Source organism: Leptosomus discolor, chromosome 5 (genome assembly GCF_034619465.1).
Source record: "Leptosomus discolor isolate bLepDis1 chromosome 5, bLepDis1.hap2, whole genome shotgun sequence".
Lineage (NCBI taxonomy): Eukaryota > Metazoa > Chordata > Aves > Leptosomiformes > Leptosomidae > Leptosomus > Leptosomus discolor.
The window spans coordinates 1,686,673-1,709,948 of NC_141395.1; positions in this window are offsets into that span (position 1 = coordinate 1,686,673).

Sequence of the window (23,276 nt, forward strand, 5' to 3'; positions counted from 1 at the left end):
GGGACATCAGAGCAGAAGGGATGTCTTTGGCCTGGGAAAGCGAGGTCCGACTTCTTCCCCGGCTCTGGGAGCTGAAGCACAGGGGTTCGCTCGTAGACATTGGGCCTGAAAGAAAGTCGGGGATGATTTTAGAGGGTGAAAAAATGTAAATGTACTTGCACATAAAATCTCACTTTTGTTTTGTGCTTTATTTGTGAACGTGCCATGAAATAAACAATGCATTCGTAGTCCCTGCTCTGGGTTGTTCCTGGATAATGAATGTGGTGCATGAATCCCACTCGGATACCACCATCAGACCAGCAGGTGAGACAAAAAGCAACAAAATTCACCAGGTAGCTGGAAGAACTTATGAAGACAAATAAATCAAAAAAAAAAAAAAAAAAAAAAAAGCAGTCTTAGGCAAAGAAATGGAAACAAGAGCGCAGAATGTGTGACACACAGCTCCAAGGTAACCTGATGGGGCAGAAAATATTTTGGAGATGAGCTCCATCCAGAAAAGATGGGCTGGGCTGGAAGAGGCCAGAATGGAATAGAGCAATTTTGATGGTTTGTAGGAAAGTCTTGAAAATGAGAGATATTAGGCTGTGGAATAATCACTGTAGGGAAGATATAAAATTTCTCGTATTTACGACTCTTACTCTAAACTTGAGAATATTCCCTACAGGATATCGCTGCAGTCACAAGAAGCTGGACCTGGTTTCTTAGTACCACCTCTCCATCACTGCCTGACGGGATTCCCTGGTTAAGCTAATCGCGGCGTATCGCTGAAGTGACGGCGATGAAAAGTGCCAATCACGCTGTAAATACTAATTACACCTAAGGACTACTCTAAAGGTGCGAAGCAAAGAAAACACGCTGAATTACACTCAGCAGCTTCAGGAAGCAGAGCAAAAAAAAAAGCCGTTTTCTCTAATGCACTCCCCTGCAGAACACCGCTGGCTGTTTGACAGCAAGGGAGACGTTTCAAATCCCACGGGGGGGTTCATGTACATGTAATGGAGCTGCCACTCAGAGCTTTCCAAATATATATTCGGTGTGTTTCACAAATCCATTCAAACTTCCATTAAAATCCCTACGTGGTTAATAAAAGCTACGTCTCCCCTTACATTTGCCGAATAGAAGCTTAGAGCTGCTGAAGAGCGCACGGCTGGGAGGGAGGAGATCACCGAGAGCGTTTGGAGCTCTTCCCCCCAGACGAGCCCGCGCTGCCGTCCCACCCAAACCACCCCTTTGTCTCGCGTCGTTATAAGGGGCAGAAAGATGGGGCTGACACTTGTTCACGTGCAGAGAAATGCCCCATAGCCTATCGAACCTCGCTCTCCATCCACTTGTGCCAATATTAATCCCATCAGCAAATACTCCCTAATTCCAGCTCTCTGGTCTTCACTGGAGGCAAACCCCCTTGGCATTCCTATGCTACATGAGAAGAGAGGAAACCATGCATTATCTTAAGGAACTCTGTTCTTTGCACGCCCCACGTACTTGCTATCACTTTTCCTCCTTCTCAAAAGGTCCACCACAACCGTTTTTATACATAAATAGCACCTTGAACAGAGCACACGCACAGGAGATCCTTAAGTGAGAAATTAGTTACCTCAGAAAAAAAATACAGCATTGCTGGAAAATGAAGCACAGCAGGTATTAGCTAGTGATACCTAACATTTGTCTTGTCTTGGACACAAAATGAAAATTCGTACATTAATTAAAAGCAGGCTTTAGGGAAAACATGATTAACTTGTGCTATAATAAAAGCTAAAGGCTCCCAGGGAGAGCCGTTGTAGTGCGGCGGGGCCGCTCGGTTAATTTGATTAAATGCACGGGGCTCGGCGCTTGGCAAGACGTGGAAGAGCAGCTCAGCGCCCTGGGAGAGGGGTAAGAAGTACGGGACCTCGCGGGGGACTTGGGAGACTCAGCGTCCCTGGAAGACGGGTAAGGCTTCAACTCCTGACTAAATGCCACTATTTAAGCAGACCCTATTTAGCCGCCCTCAGTGGATAAACTGCAAACCCACGCGCAGTCCAGTGACTTTCCTAGATCAAAGGGAGGTGGATCGAGGAAGAAAACCACAATTTCATCCATTCTACCTAAGCGCTCTCAGCGCTGGCGAGCACTGCCTGAGGCACGGACCGTACCTGCGGGAGTTCAACCCTACCCGTGGCAAGTGTGAAGTTAGACCGTAAAAACGCTTTTAATAAAAGATTGCTGCCAGTATCGACATTCTGTCGTTTGCAAGCTAAGATCCAGGAGCATTTAAAAGCACTGTAGTGTTTTTTATTTTCTTCAAAGGCCCGTGCTGTGCACCGACGTTGACATCCCGCTACTACCGTGGCTCAGCACCACGTACCGTATATCCAGGATTTGTACCTTGGTTTTAGCCTCGCTGTCCCGTGGGGCAAGGAGATAACAGCTGGTTTCGTTTCTCAGCAGCGTTGCAAAGATTCATTCCTCTAACTGATTGAAAAGAGGGCTTTCAGCAAGACACCAGCCTCTTGGAAAGGTGAACTGCCATTGATTCAGCCTAGTGCTTCGAGATGAAAGCCCTAAAATAATTTGTCCTGCTCTTAACCAATCTAAGCAGGATCGATAGCCCCTGCTTTAGCAAGGGAGTTGGGGTGCAAGAGGCAATCAGCTGGTGGCGGACAGCACAGAATTCCCAGCCAGGAGCATGCTTCTTCATTTATTCTTGACATTTTTATGTCGAAATGCCAAATGAATTCTGACAACCCCCACGTGCCCAGAATGTGCAACACCGTGAAACAGTTCAAGCCATCGTCTGTCGTTGCTGTGCCATCCCACGGAGCCAGAGCACGCTCGTCCTCGCTGCTTGGACCATTCCATGGACCGCCAGGAAGGAGGTTTCACCACAGTATGCATGGGATACAGCTCTCAATCAGAGAAACTATGATCAGTTGAGCGATAAAGTGGGAGTTTTGTGTTTCCAGAAGATTTGAAACACCTTCTTCTCAGTAGCAAAGCACGGCAAAGGGAGGTTATAGCTTCCAGCAAGCTTATTTCTCATTGCAGGGCCAGGACACAGTATGTCTGAACTGCCCTGGGCAGATGCTGCCTTAACCCTCAAAAGCTTTGGGAAAGGAAGATTCCACCATTTACCTGGATAACCTGTCCCAGATTTTCCCATCACAAAGCACTTTTCCTGAGACCTAACCTTGGACATCCTGACTGCAAACTGCCAGTTTTTCATGATCCATCCACAGCAGCCTGGGAAAACAACGGGTCGTGCCCTTCCTTGTGTCACACGTGGGCTCTTGGATGGAAACACAGAATTGCTTCTCATCTAATTCTGACGTTTCTTCGGACCAGAGATTTTCCACGGGTTATTTTCTGTTTGGTAAAGAGGTTCAAAGGGAACGTTCACCTTGCAGTAATTCACTTCGAAGCAAGGGTGGGCACAGGGGAGGAGATGAACAGCAGGACACAGCACTGATGATGACTCCCAGTGTGGAGGAACATTCCTGTCCTTCCTCCACCCCTGCGATGGTGCCTCCTCCTCGCTCACTACTCATTGCAGGTGCCCAGCCCCTCAGCCCCACGCCCCCCTCCAGCTGCACAAGCTCTTTTCGTAGTCCAGACTCACGAGCACTACTGGGTATGGAGACGACGGGATGTTCCTACTGGTTTCCCGCTACCTCGCTGAAGGAGGAAGCCCCCAAGCAAAGCACTCGGCGGTTGACTCACGTCATCAGCAGAGTTCGTTCGGGTTGGAACGTCCCCCTGAGCCACCACTCCCCTGGAGAGCTGCCTCCGTTACCAACACCTCGGAGAAGTCAGTCAGCCAGGCAAGGATTGCTTTGGGGAGCACAAGGAAGCAGCGACAAGTGTTACCTATTTCAAACAAAATACGATTCTTTGTCTTCTGAAGGTACCAATCCAAAACGGGTGCCCGTGGAGGTAAGTAGCTCCGATTCACACTTTAACGAGCCTGGGAGTCTTGGAGAACTAAACTCCTCGTTGGAGGTGATAACACCTCTGTAGGTGTGTACTGGAATAGAAATATTAAACATAATACATGCAATTCAGGTACCACAGAGAGACCAATTTCACCATTCTGTCTTCCCTTAATTAATCCGTTTTTTAACTGCATTGTGTCTAGCAGAATATCAAATACGGACTTTAATTCGTTTCCAATCTATGGAGATTCAGCACAACTGTTCCAATGGCTGGTTATCCCCGAGGTTCCGAAATGACACCTGACTTTTGTCTGATTATACCTCATGTCACACATGGATGTCTTTCTTCTTTCTTTTTTCCCCCCCCCCCCTGCAGCAGAAGGGTCTATGCTACCAATTTCCATTTCATGCATGAGACTTACAAACTCTAAGCCCTGGACTTTCTTCCAATTAACCAAAAGACATACTTCTGGTAGTGTAATTGTATAGCACTTGTCTGAACCTTTGCCAATTCATCAGTGTCTTTTTTTTTTTTTTTTTTTTTTTTGATTTGGGATGTTAGAACTGGACATGATGTTCCAGTCGCAGACTTGCCAAAGAAACATGACCTCTCTGCCCCATAAATCTATATTCTCCTGTTTAAAAAAGCATGTGGATGCTAGTTGTTCTTTTGGTCCAAGTCACACTTTACACCTACCTTCAGCTGATTCGATTGCAGCGACATAGGAACCCCTTCAAAACCCTAGGGCAGAGTCCAAAACGCTACAAATGTCACCTACTTTCTTCACCCTTCCGTACCTTTTCCACGTTAAACAATATCAGAACGCACTTTGCACGAAGGGCAAAGTTTGATCGATAACATCTATTTCATACAAAGCCATGCAGATCAGCAGCAGTTCTATTGGCTTTTGTAAATTTTGATTTCAAGTTTTGCCACTCCCCTGGGATGGATGGGTGGGTGGGCGGTTGACTGATGCGCACACGGTTAGCAGGGGTGCTCCTGGCAGACCCTCAAAGCCCTGGTGCAGTCTTAGATGTGAAATTTCACTTTATAGCTCTGGGGCTCTCCAGGCAGGCTAGAGTTTGTTCAAGCAACCTCCAGAGCCCTTAGCTTGTTCTTTACATATTTTTGGAACAAATTTGTTTAACATTTCTGCCTTCGCTCCCCGTGACTAACAGCTGCATTGTTCCTATCTAGTAATGTAGTAACAAGACCATAGATAGTATTTGTTCTTTTAGTAAATGCTTTTTTAAAAAAGCCTTGCTGCACATGTTTCTGCTTGCCATTTCTCTCCCCTTTACTCCTTTATTTTACCAGAGTGCTTGTTTCCCAACAGTTTTTACTGTTTCAAACAGTATTTTACAGTAAATATACAGTTGTGGGTTTTTTAAGATAGGCTTCTATGTGGCCATTCTCTCTCACCCTGCACATCAAGATCGTTTTTCTACAGTGGGGTATGTGGAAGCAGTCCCAACAGCAGTCTATGCGGAAGAGGAGATTGAGAACTGCCCACCGTGTCCCTCTGGCTGGCTTGGGACAGACCTGCCCCTGAGGAAATAACCCACACAGCCCCGGTGCCTGCGAGGGTTCCCCCTTCAGCTTCAGAGCAGTGTCCACCTCTCCTCTCTCTCACCTCCAGCTGCTGCCAGTCTCCATCTGCCTTCTGGGGAAGGAGAAGACAAAACATCTGGCCAGTTGTGCACCTCTGGGCATCGCTTTGCTGCCTTAAACGGGTCTGGTTGCGTCCCTGCTGCCTCAGCTTTGAGTGCAGCCGTTAGGCTATTGCCAGTCACCGCGGCATTTTGAGTTCTGTACACAAAACGCTTCCCTTGATAGTGTTTGAGCACTGAGATTAATCCACACCTGATAGGTGCCTGACTCGCCAGCTGAAATTTAGTATTGCCGCTGCAAAACAGGGATGACATGCTACTGTATTTCCTATCTTAGAGATGTGCTGTGTTTAACGGCATCTCTGTGGTGGGATTATTTTATTTCAGAAAAAAAATGTATTTTGTTCCTTCCAAAATCTAAAAGTAGAAACAAATCGCTGAGTAGGAAGCGAGAATATCGTGTATGGCTTACGAAAAAACCTAAAATGCAACACAAACTTCGGACCGTAATTACAGAGTTGTGTCACACTTACCTTCTGAGTCATATTTTGTTCTCTTCTGATATATTTTTAGAGAAATGATTGATAAGACAGAGACTTTAATCCAGCACAGCAATGACTTAATGAGACCGTAACGCAGACATACTGCATTGCTATAACCGCTTGATAGGAGTAGAGCACAAAGTACCCATAACAATAGGCTGGAGGCAGAGTTAATTTAAGAGTCATCACTTATTCAGCCACCTGAGGTCAGTTGCCCTCGCTTACATGGTGAAAGCCCCAGCTCTGTGGCACGCTGATTTTGTTTGGAATAGAAACCTGTAATGGGAAAACGGAAAAATATTAAAGCCAGTAGTAAAAGAGCTCACACAAGCAGGATATTTGTCATTGAAAGAGAAACGATAGACTGATCTAAAGGTGATGGATAGTCACACTTACGTACCGGGCACTCTTCCAAGGAGCAACAATCCTGGAAAAATTCCTCCCGGAGAGAAGGACGTCTATGGCATAGCCCTGGGTCCTTGCAGTGAGTCATCTCGCAGGGTAAGAGGAGATGCGAAAGGGCCTGAACGAGCCTCCGTTCCTGCGTGGAGAGCGGCAGTCCTTAAATGGAGAAAGAAATGGTGGTGGATGTGCAAGCTCAGGAGGGCTGGGGAACTTTGCCTTTTATAGCTGGTGGTGCCTCTGGCCTCTCTAAGAGATTCTTGCTCCTAGCCCCTAATTTCCTTGGCATCCACAAGAAGATATCACCTGGGACAGGTCCTGCTAAACGGAAGCTGGAAATCAGGACGGCGGGCAGCAGAGACAGGACAGCACCTCTCGGCTCGGAACTGGGGGCTCTGGGCCACAGCAGCGTCTCCTGCTTTTTCCTACAGATCCTCCAAAGATGCACATTTCTCCCCCCAGTTGTGCTGTCCGACCCCCCGCCCTGGAAGGCCACCCCTGGAGCTTTGGGGTGCAATAGCACACCAGCACCAATCCCACTATATCAGTGTGGGCTGCTGCATCCTTTGGATTCGGTGTGTTGAAGCCTTGGATGCAACCACTTGTCTTACCAGCAGGCGTAAATACACCGATGTGGTAAAGTCTGTAAATACCCTGCCTATAACTTAGATTTATTTCCTGCACCCCATTCCTGAAGGAGCAGGCGGCAGCGCCAGGGGCGGCTGTGCATGCACCCCGTTGCTCCCTGGGTCTGCACAGGGCCATGCCTGCCTCCCTGCTCAAGGATTCCTGCTCGCTTTCCTCCATGATTTTGTACAGTCATTAAAAAGACCACAATTTTTATCAGGAGCAACTTAAAAAAACCCAAGGAGCTTTGTAGTTCAGTCACCCGGAGAACAACCTCGCCGATGCTCATGGCAGTCCCGAGCGATGCTCCCAAGTGCGGAGGCCCCGCAAGGCTACTGAAAATTACTGCCGCTTCTGCTCTCCCTTTAGTGCTTTTGGTACTAATAAAGACCTCACGAATTAAAGTATCTGCAAATTTTTGCACTGTCTTTGCTGGCAGCATGGATGGAGCACCCGTAACTAGCAGTGCACAGAAAGCTCCTTTATTAGGTTTATATTGCTTACCCTAACCAAGCTTCTGGGATTACCAGAGCAGCGCTTTTAACTTTCCTCTGCCTGTGCAGGATAGATCGACACTGACTGACATATTGAAATTTAGATCAGCTGAAACGACCTGACCTACTCTGTTGAAAAATATGTTCATTGCTGCTCCTGCTATTTGACAGATATAAACAATGAAAAATAAAGCAGGTACGTACACATTTGAAAATCAAAAAGCTTCGCTGCTGCAGGGCAGAGGCCGGAGCCACTGGGGAGGTGCCCTGATGCCACCCAGGCTGGTACAGAAAGGGATAACAGGAAACCGGTCCTGCGCTCCGTCATTTGGAAACCATCCTCTGCCAACAGCCGCAAACACAAATTGAGCAGAAACGAAGATAAAAGCAGTGTAAGCGTCACAGGTGGTCCAGCGCCCCTCCGGCGCTGCCCGCTGCCTCACGGCTGGCTGCTTCTTCTGCCCCCCAGGGCGAGGACTGGTGGGAGTCATGGAGTTATTTAGCTTGGAAAAGACCCTTGAGATCATCCAGTACCCTGGGAAATTCCTCCCCTGGAAGACCACGGGGCGCAGGGCTGCTTCATCCATAGCAGGGCATGAGCAGAAAGTCCTCTGACGACCAGGCAGGGTCAGTTTGGGGTGATGAGTGACCTCGGCAGCACTAGGTTAATGGTTGGAGTGGATGATCTCAAAGGTCTTTTCCCACCTAAGTGATTCTGTGATTTTCTTTCCGGATTAAGATCAGGGAAGGTGCCAATAGCTGGGCATCACCAGGGAATGGGGGCAAGGGAAAAGAAATTAGTGAAATACCCTGATAGCTCTCAGCTGATGTTCTGAGCAGCTCCAAGGACTTACCAAGAAGCCGCGAGCGACCTCGGCTCCCGCTGGCCCTTGGCAAGGCGGAGGGTTTACGGAAGGAAGAAATAACGAGGCGTTATGTCCCTTGGTCAGTCTCTGAAGCCCCTTCGCCTGGGACTCAGTCACAAAGAGAGCAAAACACCTTAAATCAGCTCCTGACCATCTCCTGTACGTGGCAAAAGGAACGTGCCGGATGACAGCACAGCAAGGTTGTAATATATTGATGTTTACAGATGGATACTGTGCTACAAAGGTGGTTCAGCCACTGTTTATGTTTCCAGGGCGAGTTTTGCCACTCTCCCTCGAAATCCCAAGGCAGATTAATAGGGAGAATTAATTTTCTTCAGGTCTTTGTGCTTCCAGCGCCAAATGATAAGTCTTCTGCATTTCTTTTTCATCTGGCATTTCCTTCTAATTCACTAATCCACAATAGGTGGGGTGAGAGAACCGGGGAGCGAACAAAGCCCCCGCTCGGAGCCAGGCACCGGTCCTTTCTGAAAGGGTTGTTACTGAGGCAGGAGGACAAGATGCAATTCACAAAGTTAAAGGTAAAATTAAATGAAATTGAGTTTTGTAGCTTTGTGAGATAATAAGAAAAAAAAACCCACATTCATTTCGAGAACAAGAATTGGCTTAAATATTTAGAAGAGGCAGACAATCAGTGCATGCAACATTTCCACAGGTAAAGCTGCTGCAACTAATTCATAACATTACAGATGAACCTGTCACCAGAGCTGACACTGCAAATTAAATTCTGTATTTCCTCCACAGCCACACCAATATCAGCTATATTAAATCTGTATTTAAAATAGGCTGTTGCGTGTAGGGCCGAGATAAATGGCTCAGCACGTTGGTAACAGCTTCCCACCTACAAATCCTCTCCTCCGGTCCAGCCAGCGCCGTGGTCAACACACCCAGCCTACGGTGACCCATGGTCTAGGTGGCAAGTGGCCAGGGCTTGCCTCCACACCAGCAGCCTCTTCACCTGCAGGGTGTCCCTGCACGCAACAAAAGGTCTTGCTGGAGCAGGATGTGGCTGGCAAGGGGTCCTTCCCAGCAGTGACTGCATGAAATGAGGTGAAATTCAGTAGTATAACAATAAAAGCCTACAATACGTCCAAATCTTTGACGCTAAACATGCAACCTTTCCAAATGGTGAAGGCGCTCTGTAAGAAAATATATTTGGGAAGGGGATGATGGTAAAAAAAAATTGGTTTCTTTTCCTCAAACTGTGTTCTTGACGTGCAGAACATGTTACAAAAAACCATTTCCACTGGCTGTAGGAATGTGTGAGCACGTGTGTGCACACGCAGCCACACGCAGAGAAATGCATCTTCGTAAGCTGGGTGGGCAAAGAGAAGGGTATGGCGTTTGAATTTTGACTAAACATTCTTGTATTTCCCTAACGCCTTGGCCCAAGCCTGCCGCACATCGACCAAGCTCCGTGTCAATGTGTGCAGAAAAACACCTCGATCTGGCTGACGCCTGCACCACGGAGGTGGCCACGCTGCAGTTCTGCGTACGTCCCGCTGCCTGTCGCGGCTTCCTTTTCTAACCAGAAATGCTTCAGAATCCTGAGAAGTTCTGCTGAATTCTGTGCACTGATGTAACGAAAAAGGGCCTATTTGAAATCGAATGCTACTTGCCAGTAAACGATATGTCAATTATTTGCGCTCAGAAACCTTACCTCACTAGTATTCCTGCAGTGTTTCTTGCCTTCATTTGACCCAAAGAGCAATTTTGGGGCCAACAAGACAAGGTATGGGGATCTTCCACTGAAAATGGCTGCATTATTTATTACATTTTCTGTGCTTCAAATATCTAGTAAGCGCTAAAATAAAATTCTCTGTATTCCAATAGCAATTTAGCATGAATGTTTATCCTAGATAAGTAAAAAAATTCCATGTGCATGCCGAGAAAATAAAACGGAGCCTGGTGGTACTCGGCTGACTGTGCTGATGAGCAATTTTGGTATCACACATCAGCCGTAAGTAACGATTCCAGGGGAGCCGGTTGCAGCCAGCAGCAAAACAGGCTTGCTCAGTTAAGGTCCAGAGCAACAGCTAATGCTCTATAAACTATTTGTCACCCATAATAATGAGCTGTTTGGAAGGGATTAGGTTTTACTGCCTGACCCGCAGTCAGCAGTCCCTGGACTGTACATCTTCAGTTGCTTTAAAAAAACAGAAAATAAAGGCAGAAAGTATCTCCTCACCGCTGCTAGCTAATTAAAAATAAAGCATTGCTTTGCCCTGTCTGTTAGATTGTATGTCAGGAGGTGGGATAACTGAGCAAAGTAGCCCAGAGGGATGAACGTGAATTAAAAAACAAAACAAAAAAATAAAGAAAAAGCTAGAGAAAGAAAAAGAAAGCGTAAAGCACCAGTTGCACCGAGCACGCTGCTGGCAGCACCACCCGTGCACCAGCCCGTCCCCCATCCCCTCCCCAGTGTCGGTTCGCTCGCGGGAAGCAGCCTCCCCTCCCTTCCCGAGTCCCACGCAATAAACAACATCTCCTTCCCCCACCGCACCCCGGCGCCCCACCGTACCCGGAGCCGCCGGCGATGCTCCCCAGCGAAGATCCAGCAGCATCGGCGGCCCAAAGGTCCCGGTGAAGGAAGAGGAAGAAGCTGCGGCTGGTTCGAAACTGCCCTGTTTATAGAAGGGGGATGTTTATAGGAGCCCTTCCAAGGCTGCCAACCACGTATGTAAATGGTGGTGATTACTGTCATTAATAACAGCAAATGGACGCGGAGGCTTGCTGCTGGAGGCGGGCGTGCACAAGGCGTGATCCCGGGGCACTCCTTTCGCTTGTTTTAAACAGGCTAAATAATACGAAACCAGCAGTTTTCAGCAGAACAGACAAATGCAGTTGCAGTAGCTTCTTACGGGCACAAAGGCCCCAGCTCGGGCCGGGCGGCGTGGCTCAAAAGCCGCAGCAGAGTGGAGGGCGATACCTTCTCAGGGGTCATTTTTCTCCCTTCACACCTTGACTCTTCCTGCTTGCAGAGCTACTAGACCGAGAACCCCAGAAGACAATTGACCGTCAATAAAATTTCCTTTCTTAAATTACTCCCGTACTTGGAGTGTGGAGTAATACTATGCTAAACAATATTACCTAATAAATACTGTGCATCTCCATGATGCGCTTCATTCCTTGACTCACCACCTCGTTTTGCAAAGGTTGAGGTAACTCAGAGGTCTGTCACAAACCGAGCGAGTTCACTGGCCACTGTATTGCATCGCTAGTGTATTTGACAGCAGGGAGGCATCGTCTTTTGCAACTCCCTGAGATTTTCATAAGGCTCACGAAAATACAGCTTCCTACAGCTCTCTTTGCGCTTTTAGAATCAACGCTGAATTTGCATGAAAGGGAAAGAACGTATTTTGCCTAATTAGAAATCATTAGTTGGAGGGAACAGATGGAAACTGCTTGTTTGTGATATGGAGATCCTTAGTTTGGTCTGTAGAGGATACCTTGCATCTGGGTAGTGTGGACAGTTTTCAGCTCCTTGCTGCTGCAGACTGCTGCACTTATTTAAAGACCGTTTGCATTTGGGCAAGCACTGGAGAAGGATCTTAAGGCACTTAGATGCCCGAGTGCTAGGGAAATTTGTCATTAACCTCCCCGAGGCTTTTGAAATTATCATCGTACCACCTCTGGCAATGCTTTCATTCATGAATGTGGCAGTTACTAGCATAGCTGCTGCTGCTGTGAGCAAACCCTAGAGAGCAAGAAGATATATTCCATCCCCATCCATGAGGTATCATTATTCAGTTGGTCTCTAGCAGATTTGGTAGGAGCAAATAAATGGGCTGTTTTGGACAATGCCATGACCTTCTCCTTCAGCTGCAAAGGGTCTCACGATTCCTGACAGTAGTAGCAGTAGGACAGTCCCTGTCTTACTGAAGGAACAGGGCTCCTTCGGTGCTGTTGCAGTTGGGTTTCTGCCCCTTCGTGCTTGGAGAGGTTGGAATTGCCACGGACCGCACCTCTAGTGAAACCGAAGAGCCAAACTCCTTGTCCAAGCAGGTTGCATCAAGCTGGTTTTTAATTGCTTGTGAGAAAGTCACGATCCAGAAGCGAGCACGTTACATCTATGACACCAAACGTTCACATCAGCACATCTTTGGAACGTGGTACAATCATCTCTGGATCCCACCTACCGGGACTGTAAAGGCACGGTGCTTTCAGAGCTTGGTACAGCACCACCACAACAACTCATAATAGAAAATATTCTGCTACTTCAGTAAGCTCCTTGCCGCATTTAAGCACAAATGCCAATATTTCCACTTTGGAAATAACTTGTTCACTGGATAAACACTCTGTAAGAACTGGGGTACCGACAAACACAAGCCAGTAACCATATTTCTCCGACTAGTGCCAAGGACAATCACTGGGAATACATTTTCTGCTTGCTATCATCCACACATATTATCCTCACACCAGGGAAAAGTGCACTCCTCCTTGGTGGGGGGCTTCTTTCAATCTCTTTTTAAATAATTTTCATGGGGGTTGTTTTTTTTTTTTTAGCTTTGGAACAAGAGAGGTGCCATTCTCGGGAAATGGCGCCTGAATGCCAATAGGAGCCCGTGCCAGGCAAACACCTGCCAGGTATTTTTCCTCCAGTTTCTCAACATGCAAATTAGATTTCTGTGGCCACCACGTGAACTGAGTTAAAATAGAAAATAAAGGAAAACAAGGAGGTTTGGGGCAAGCTGCAGGCTTTAGTCATATCTCATTTTAAACTGAAAAATAACCTGCTATCGTACGGTTTTCAGAAAAGGTTTAGAAGACGACCGGGATATAGCAGAGAAAAATAAAAGATGGAAGATCTTATGACAGAAGAAAAATGAACAATAACAAAAATCCGCTACCGTCCAGTTTTCTGAGGGAGAGAGGTGGCCAGTCTGTGCCTTCTGAGGCTTTTCGCTGAATATAATGTAATTTCTCAGGCATGTTGCTGTCTGATAACCGTGGATGAAGCGGTCATTTCAGAAAAATTTAGCATGGTCAGAAGGCTGTGCATAAGAAAGGCTCATATAAACTGATCAGCAGCGGCAGAAGAATAGAGATGCTATCTTGGCTGCTAGCACAGCTCTCTGAAAACTTCCACGTAATAATTATGCCGAATTATATTCTCGAATACAAAGCCCCGCAAATAGCCTATTATAAGCTGAATTAAAAATCACAAATCAGAAGCTGATTCAAATCACAACTCATCAGCACATGTACAGACACAGGAAAGAAAAAGGAGCTATTTTTGAAAAGCATCGAAACCAAAGTTGTATCTGCCAGGGTGCTGCCTGAGCTCCGGCTCAGCTTCAGCTGAGAAGGGACTAGCTGGTCCCTAAATGAGCGCAGGGAATGAAGCTGCCTCTTGCATTAGGGCTTAGTTCTGCAGTCTCTTAAGTGAAACGCACCCGAAATCCCCAGGAGACTCCCGAGTTAGAAAAAACCAAACCTGGTTGTTCGGGGCAGAGAGGGCTTGCCTGCACCAAGGGTTAACTTCCAGCTCAAGTTAGCTTTAGTTTAACTTTAGGTCACCCAGTCTCCCCGCTGTATCTGCTCACCAAATCCAATTAGTAGTTGCTAGAATATGTTTGATTTGGTAGAATCTTTCAAGCACTAGAAGTTCTTCAGAGTGACCTACTTTAACATAAAGCTTAAAAGAAATCATTTAGTTAAAAGGTTATTTTAGATGAGATCCGAGAAGAGTGGAAAACATTCTGAATACAGACAATTCTTTAATTCATGGTTTTCCATCAAGTGTCATGTATTTAAATTTAGCTGCGTGCATTTTTAGAAATGAAAACCAGCAACTCCAACAAACTTCAGAAGGATGGCAGAAGCTCTTGGATAAACTGATAGAAAATTATGAAGACATTGACCAGCAATACATTAAGACTGGAAGCATTTCTGTTCTGTAATCAGACAGCTCTCCAACAGCCACACAAAGGAAAAAATGAAATGCCAACCGTGGATACCAGCGGAGTGGTTTCCCTGGCAATTGTAACTATGCAAAAGACTTCAGTTTCCTTCCGTCTGCCTAATATAAGCAAATATTTAAGCCCGTCAATCTATAAAGATTAGTTCAACTGAATTCAGACCATCTTCTTAGTTTGAAGTCACAGGGCCGTAGCCAGAGAAACAGCGCAAGCACATACACACCTGTGAGCATTTCAGCAGCCCAACGGCCTTGATGGGTTCTTCCCTTGCCTACAGCTCTGCCTGTATTTTCATGCTTTCATTGATTCGGAAGACAGAAAGCCAAAACAGTCAAGGGCAGAACTGGGAAGAATTGCATAGACCCATACTGGGAGAAACCAGGTTCTGGTTGAAAGCTGAACTTCCCCCTGCACTGGCCACCAAACTAGATGAACATTTGCAGAGAAAGAACAACATACAAAGCTCGTCAGGGACACGTGAACCATTTTGCTCGGCTGTTGCTGTAAGGGGAGCGGGTTGGTTTGCTTGCATTTATTTTTTCAATACTAAAATCACAGCCTGGTGTCACAGGTATCGCTTCAGTTGCTCATGCCAAAGAAGAACAGATGGATCATTTTATCTGAAGGCAATGGAAACCTGCTCTGGCCGCAGTGCTGGGGGATCCCATATTCCTGGAGGGAAGGTTCAGAGCAGATCATTGCCCAACGCAAATGTGCGTTGGCACGTACAAACACTCGACTGGGGTTTATTAAAGATAATTATTTCTCATAAGTAGGTTGTATGACCCGTGTTTTGTCTTTTAAAAAACACCAGCTACCTGGAAATGATTACTCTGGTGAACTGCTTTTACACCCCTCTGTTATGAATCAATGGGAAAAAAACAGATGATGTATAAAGATTAATTCATCAAATTAAAGGAGCTCACATTTAATTCTTACATCAAAGGAGAAGGAAGACACTGTGATGTAGGTGGCAGTGTGGATAAGCACTGTGTATAAGGCCCCTTGCATGGGGGGGCTGACGTCCTCCTCCTTTTGGGTCAGAATAGGGCCCATACAGCCGTGTCAAGCCTGGCCCGCCCCTCATCCCACGCATGACCAGGAAGGGAGAGCCCCCTCAAACGCCGCTGCGAGCAGAGCACCCTTGCCTCCATTCCTCAGCCCCGGGGAGGGGGGAGCTCCGGGGGAGCGGCGTGAGCTCATCGCCGTGAAAAATGTTTGCGTGGTTTTGCTAATACAGGGGAGATGGATGAGGTTTGGTTTGCTTCGAGCCTCTATCAGGTTAAAAGCAAAATCAAAGTCCATTACTTTTATTGCCATTTTTCTGAAGAGTCTATTAAATCTCAGCCATCCTACGTGATGATTTAAAATGAGCTCTCGAGCTAATTCTAATTAAAAGAAAAAAAAAAAAGCCCAACGCATTCTAGCTTTGATTGACAGCTATGTCATCAGATATTGTGAATAACCTTTCACTGCACGCTCTGAAAACGACGGATGCAGGTTTCACCCAAGCCCGCGCGGGGAACTGGGGCTGCCCCCCGTACCCCGAGGGCACGCGCGGGGAGCTCTGCTCTCGGGCAGCCCGTGCGGAAGGGGACGTGCCTGCTGGCGCCATTTGCTCTCACCGCATCCCAACCGCCCGTGTCTCCGAGGGGTCGGATGCTTTCGCCACGTCTGGCACTGCGGAGCGAAGCCTGCGCCCGTGTCGGGGGCCGGGGCGGTGTCTGCCTGGTGGCCGTCGGCTCCTTCGAGGTTTTGTGTGACAGGAGGCCTTTTGCTAGGGCTGGCATCTGATCTCCTGGTACAGAAATAAATATTCTTAGTAGGCAGGTACCACCTTCGCATAGGAAGACTGGAAAAATCACACAAGTCCACTTATAGAGTCACCCGATGATCCCCATCAGGGCCACGTAGGGTGCCAGCAGCCAAGTTCACCAAGTACTGTAGGAGGTAGCCTATATTGACATGTTATTTTTCCTCTTTTTTTTTTTTTTTTTTATCTGTGCCTTTCACCAATATTTCTACTTACATCATTTGCATTGGATGCTGTAAATAAGTGGTGTTTTCTCTGCCAGCAGCAGTACCCCAGCACACTCCCTGGAATTTACTACAGCAGCGGGGAGCATGCCTGAAGCCCAGGGGCTCCCCAAAAGCTTGTCAGGATCCATAAAAAGAAATCAGTAGAATATTTGTACATAAATTAACATACAACCACAACAGACTTTATATTGTTAAGTCGTCCCATTGACCTTCTCATCACTCTGAGAGCTGGGTTTTGACCAAAACACTGTCCTTCAACTTCAGACCTTAATTTCCTTCCACTCACTTGATCTCATCCCTTGTATTTTTTTTTGGCTTGCGAGCCTGTGGCTCCAGCAGACAGCTCCTGGCCTGGCAGTGCTGCCCAGGCTCCCTACAACACCTCGGCATTGTTTGCTGGCTTTGGGGCACCCGAGAAGCGAGCTGCTGGGCTTTGATGAACGCGGGTTTACAGCCACCAGATTGAGCTAAGGAACAGAATAATTTGTGCCTGCAGCAAACAGACTGATTAGTGGCAGCGCACCCAGAAAACTCCTCTTAATTTCTGGGCGACTAGGACTCTATGCTAAGACTTTCAGCAGCCTCCGAGGTCCTATTTAACCCGCAGGGAAAAGGAAATGACTGAAACGCCAGAGCAGGCTGGGTTTATGGGAGGATGGCAGCGCTCGCCTTGCAGGTATCCTGAAACAGTACCTCAGGGCACCAGCTCATGGTTTTAACCCAAAGATAAAAGCTACTAAAATGAATTTACAAAGATATAAGTGCCTGAAGGCTGCTTTTATGGAAAACAATTATCTCTTTAGGCACAAAGAAGCAGATCCAGGACAAGCGGCTCTGCCTTTCCAGCACAGCCCTATACCACATGCTGCTCGTATTTGTCCTACAGAAAGATTATTGCCAAGTCCGCAAGTGAGATATTATCTACAAGTCTGACTTTGAATCCTTATCATGACCATTCCTTATAAAATAATATTAAGTAACTTATTGTAAATGTTCGGCACAGACCCTGCGGTCTGCGGGCAGGCTGGATGGAGCACAGAGCCCGAGGTGGCTCCTCCTGGAGATCACTATGGCTGATTAGTTCCCTAATTCCTGCAATTATTAACCTTAATGAAATTTTGCTCTCTAATAGCTGCATAGCTATTGATTTTTAATTGCTTTGTTTGTGCCTTGAATGGATTCATATCAATTCTGAAAGGCGTGCACAGCAGGAAGAGTCATTTGTCATGTGCAAATTAACACGAAAACAAAATGAACCCAGTAGGCAGCTGTGCGGGAGGGAGCTGCCGGCAGCATCCCCGTCCCAGAGAGCTGGAGGCCATTACAGGCTTTGCCTGAAGGGGAGAAGATGAGAAAAGAAGGGCAGGTAAAGCTCACTTGTCACGGCGTGGCTTGTACCTCGTTTTGCTAGGGCACTGGGTACAGCTAGCAGCAGTGCAAACACTGAGGAGGCAAGTAGTGCTGCAACGCCCAAGATCAACCAGGCTCTTGGAATAATTTTTCTCTATTTTTAGTTATATTTTATAGACGATATTTAGCATCATTTTTTCTAAAAGCTACATATGAGACAAGATAAGCTAGGATTTAAAGGTAATTTCTCCAATTTTGCTGTGACTTGTGTTTTTTTCAGATGTGGGCAAGACCCCGAGATGCTGAGGGGGTTCTCCATGGCCACAGGGTCCCTGCGCTTGTGATGCTGTGCACAAAAAACCTTCTTCAACATTAGTCCAGGAAATCAACAGAAGTGACCTTATTGTCACGGGGCGTGCATGTACAGAACTGGATCACTCAGCAACTGAGCTACATCTAACGTAGAAAAAGATGAATTCTTTGTCACGTGTCCAAGAGGTTCCTTTAATTGGGGTTAAGCGGTATCCTCAGAGGTAGCAAGAGGCGGCCTACCTAGCTCATAAACAAAAGCCTGAGCTTTAGAAGAGTTCACACATCGGTATATTCTCTCCAGAGGAAAAAAAGGAAGAGATTAACGTCCAATAACAACAAGAAGCAAGGGAGGACCAGGAGGCAGACACGGCCCTTCTCCTGGGTCATCACCAGGCTCCTCACCCGGGCAGCGGTGGGGATGGTCCAGGGTGTCAAGCTGGCGCCACCTTCAACACCACGGTTCTGTCGTAGCCCTCTCCCACAACGAGCTGCAGTGCCGTGCTTCGGCCGGGATTCCCACGGGAGGGGAAATCTTCTTGACCCAGATCTGTTTTCCTGAAGCTGGTAAATACGATGCCTAAAGAGGTGCCAGTTCATCCCTGGTATCCCACCCCGGGACGTTCCAGTTACCTTCCTCGTTCCACTGCGCACAAACAAGGGGAGCCTGCTTGCTTGCCAACAACCCCCCACACCGTTCTGTCTTCAGGCTGCTTTACCACCAAAACTCCCAAGAGGATGAACGTCTCCATCCAGCCGGTGGGTGAGCAGCCTCCAGCTCCAACCGTCCAGTTTTCCCTCGAGCTGTGCCGCCCCGCCGAGCCCCAGCCCGCTCCATCGGCGCCGGCAGGCACAGTGGGGGCTGCCGTTTGCTCGGGATTAACATCTTGCTGGGGCGCGTCCCTCCTTCCTCCCCGAGTCAGCGGCTCGGGGAGTCACAGTCTGCAGCAAATAGCATTTCCACAGGCTTTAGCATTTATCTTTTTCATATTTTTTACGTTTACATGCATGGAAATCCTGAGCCTTAAGGAACAATACCGCCATTGAGAGTATTTATCTTCTAGCAGCCGCCTGTGCAGAGAAGGGATGCCACTTACTCAACACACACTTGCAATCTAAATCTCCTAGCAGAAAGGGGTGCAAAGCAAAGCCCAGTAGAAGCCTCTGCTTGGCTTTTCAATATATTCAGAAAACAACTTTGCACGCAGGAGGTACCCGTGAGGTGGCTCGCTCCCCGCTGGGGCATTGCCATACACAGACAAAAAGAGAAATTCATCATAAGTGAGAGGGGCAGGGTAGATTCCACAGCACCTTAGTCTTTATAATTTCAAAGCTGCCTGTGCTTTCTCAATTTTAACAAATCCATGTTACTACTCACTTTCCAGCTGGCCAAAACAACGCACGTGGTGAGAAGCAGGAGCTAGTTCAGTCTGCTTTTCAAAGTGGGGTTTCTCTAGCATCTTGTGTTGGAGATGGAGTCCTCTGCTTGGAGGAATATATGGTCTGGTCATAAGATACCAAGTTCCTCAGCTTTATAGAAAATTTTGCTGAACCATCTATAAAGTGGAGATGAAATTTAAGACTTCTACAGTAATAGCTGGTACATTACCACACATAAAGAAAATCTTTTTAATCTCTGGAATCCACAAATTAATTCAATTTTCTTTCTCGTGTTTATAACATTAAATAAATGCATTTTATGTTCTGCAGAGACACGAATTACTGTGTGTTTCACTTTGACATCTTACGCAAGAAACTATTAACGTAGAGAATTTTGGGCGAGCTGTGATTTCCGCGCTGTCTCTGTAGGTGAAATGGGTTGCTCACTGCACACAAGAGAATTCACAGATGCAGTAAACCAGCAGCGGTTTACCCTCCTTTGCAGTTTCAGAAATTGTCAGTGTTGACTCTTTGCGCTGGCGTGGAGGTTGAGAGACACGAGGACTATGGGGACCAACGCAACAGGCTGCTGCCAACCTGCCCTTGGCGCCTGTACCTGCCCACGGCGCCTCCTTTTGCTCACGCCTGTCCTACCCAAGCGAAAAACCGACCCATTTTTCCCCGTTAACTGTCCTTGTGGTTAGAGGGGACGCTAGGATCTTGCACGGCCAGACTCTGCCGGACCAGCCACCACAGACAGTTCCGCCAGCCGCAAGCTGGCTCTGCCTAAGTGAGGGCTCTGCTGCTGTAATGGAAAACTCCCCTGGGGCCAAGCAAGATGCTGCTTTTTGTACTTTTCTGAGACTGCATGACACTGCTCTGCATTAATTAGCTTCTCAGAATCGAGGCACTTCAACGTGTAATTACGAGCAAGCATTTCGACAGACGTTACGCCGAGAGCGAGGCTCAGCAGTACCATACAGCAGAGCCCACGTTTTCTTCCCGGAATTTCTCTCTTTGCTCACCGTTGGGTTATGGCGAGGTGGCCGAGCCGTGCAGGGGGGCCCAGCTGCACCACGGCAGGTCTGGGAAGGGAGAGTTCGCCGGGGTGATTCCTGCAAAGCCGGGGGTCTGGGTGCCTGACGCTGCGCCCGAGGTTAAACACGCACAATGTTTTCACCCTCTTATAGTCCCCCAAAATCAACATTAGCGAAAAGAGTGAGGATGGGAGACTCAAGTGGAAAAAAAAAGAAAGCAAAAGAACTATAAAAAGACAGGGGGTAATACTGATGTTGCCCTGGGAAAGCGGGCTAAGTGCTCTAAGCTTAGAGAGCTAGCAAACTGCAAGAACCACCCCGCAGGGTGCGGCGAGCAGCTGCCCGGGCTGTGCGGGCGACGCAGGACTGCGGTCACCCCTCGGAGCTGGTTTTCCTGCCTCTCGGGACGAGATGACCAGCGAACGCCCACCCCATGGTTTGCACTTTTGAAATAGCAGTGAGATTTTTCAAAGTTATTATTTCCCCGTGAAAAATAAACTCAACGTGAGCTGGAAAGGGAAGTGAACAAGCAGACAAAAGAAAGGAAATGCTACAGTAAGCATAAAAGAGAGCAGGTTTTATTTAATCTCCAAAATGAATGGAGAGCACTGACTCTTCGTCTTATTAAAGTGTGAAAAGATCTCTATGGTTATCGAGATAGTTTAAATGTATTCATTTCTCTAGAAAGCATTTTGGAGTGGATTCCTGGTGTTACAGCACTTCACTTTTCAAAACTTCTGTTTTACTGAGCTGCTGCTTCTTCAGAAAAAAAAAAAAAAAAATATTTTTTTTCCTATTAGCTGCCGTTTTGCTTTGTGGGGATGTCAGGCTCTTGCTGCTTTTGGAACACACATTGTTAATGGCTCTAAATGCAGTGCATGTCACCAGATACCAACCTGCCGGCTACCCTTATTCACTCCTCTCCCATTGAAAACTGAGGATGGGTTTTAGAGCAACTCACAGTCACAGACAGGGCCCACAAGCAAAGATGCACTTTAGATTTATAAACAAATTAAGAAAAATTCTCCAATTTGCATGCAAGCCTTAGTTATGTGTAAGTTTCAGAATTTGATCTATAAAAATTCTATATATTAAACCAAAGAGAACTGCAATGATCAGTTGGCTAAAAAATGAGGTATGGCTTTTTATTTTAGCGTTCATTGGTTTTTCTAGGTGTAAAGAGAAAGAGAAGAGGGAGCGAGGGGCGTTTTTCTGAGCCCTGCTCTGCTACCAGGTGCTATTTCTACGGGGAAAATGACCAATCGAGACAAAATAGATCACACGGAGAAAAAGGCACTTTCCAGGCAGACTTTCTGGGCTGTTACACTATTAGGGGCTTGAATTCTCCTGAAGTGTTAATTACCAGAAATAATTACCCGAGGAGCCAGCGCCTTCCCTTGCAAGTGGCTTTGTGCTGCCCTGAAGATGTTGATGGAAAACTCGGGATGCCTGCGACGGCCAACAGCTCTGAGGCAGCAGGGAGACAAGTCGCTCCCCGTGTGTTTTCCCCCACCCGGGTTAAGCTGAGCTCCCCAGGGACATAACGTACTATTTAATTTATGCTGCCACCCTCCAGCGGCACACCTGCCGGTGAGAAAGTGGGTGCTAAGGACCCGAGGGCCACCCTTTCGGGGGGTGACTTTGAGCCACCTCCCCAGCAGAGCTGCAGCACCAGGAATCCGACAAATTAGGAGGCGTTTCCAGAAGCAGCCCTGTTGTGTTCAAGCACCACCCTTTCTTTAAGGCGGCATTTGAGGACCCCCCCCTGCTGCCGGTCAGAGCTGTGGGCATTTAAAGGGCATTTCCACGTGACACCGAGGGAGAAAATAACGCGTCTGCAGCATCGCTAGCCCAGGTCAGAGAGCAAGCGTGGCCGGGGCCAACTTCTGCAAAGACTGTACATCCCTCAACCTCTTGGCTCAGCTCCTCAGAGGCACTTAAGAGCCCGGCTCCGGCGACTGCAACCGATCCATTTAAAAACTGGCATTTGCCCTCTTGGGAAGACGTTATTCTGCGCCGGCTGTTGGCAGGCTAATGCAGCCGCTCCGGTGGCTCTCCGGGAGGCGAGAGCCACTCTACCCCTGGCTCCCCAGGGTTCTTCACCTAATGGAAGACTGGGCTCAGGCCAAGCTCCACTTTTCTAGTAGTTTTACTGCAGAAACCAGAAATACAAAGTGACAGCACAGAAGAAGAACGGACGTCGATGGGAGGAAGGGAGCAGCTATTGAGGAACGGGTCATCCCCCCGTTCAAACCCAAGCCTTTCCCTTTATGCCACGCTTAGCTTGGATCACATGAATCACTCATCTCAAACCTGCCTACTACAATGAAAACCACGTTTCAAACGACACCTTGCTGTGACCTGCTCTTTTTCGACACAAATCGGTAAAAAAAACCCCACCTGACGGTGTGCGCAGGACAAACACCGTCACCACGGCCCTGCTAGTGCTGGCTTTGTGCTCCCGCTAGCCAAAACGCCAGGTGACCTTGCACACCCTAAAAGGGAGGAAAAGGCCAAAAATCAACAGAGGATCTCAAAACCTTTAGTAAAGCTAGCTTTTACCCAAAACGCAGGTTTTTCAGCCATCCTGCTGAATAGGTAGGAGGTTGACTTGAACCGTGGAGCTCCTCTCGCCATCAAAAGAAAGCACCAAAAAGCTCCCCCCTGCCGCGGGGCTGGGCAGCATCCACAGAGCCGGACCCCTGCGTGCTGGGAGGAGAGGAGGCTGGCTGGCACGTGTCACCTGCCAGACATATGACAAAGGCTTAATT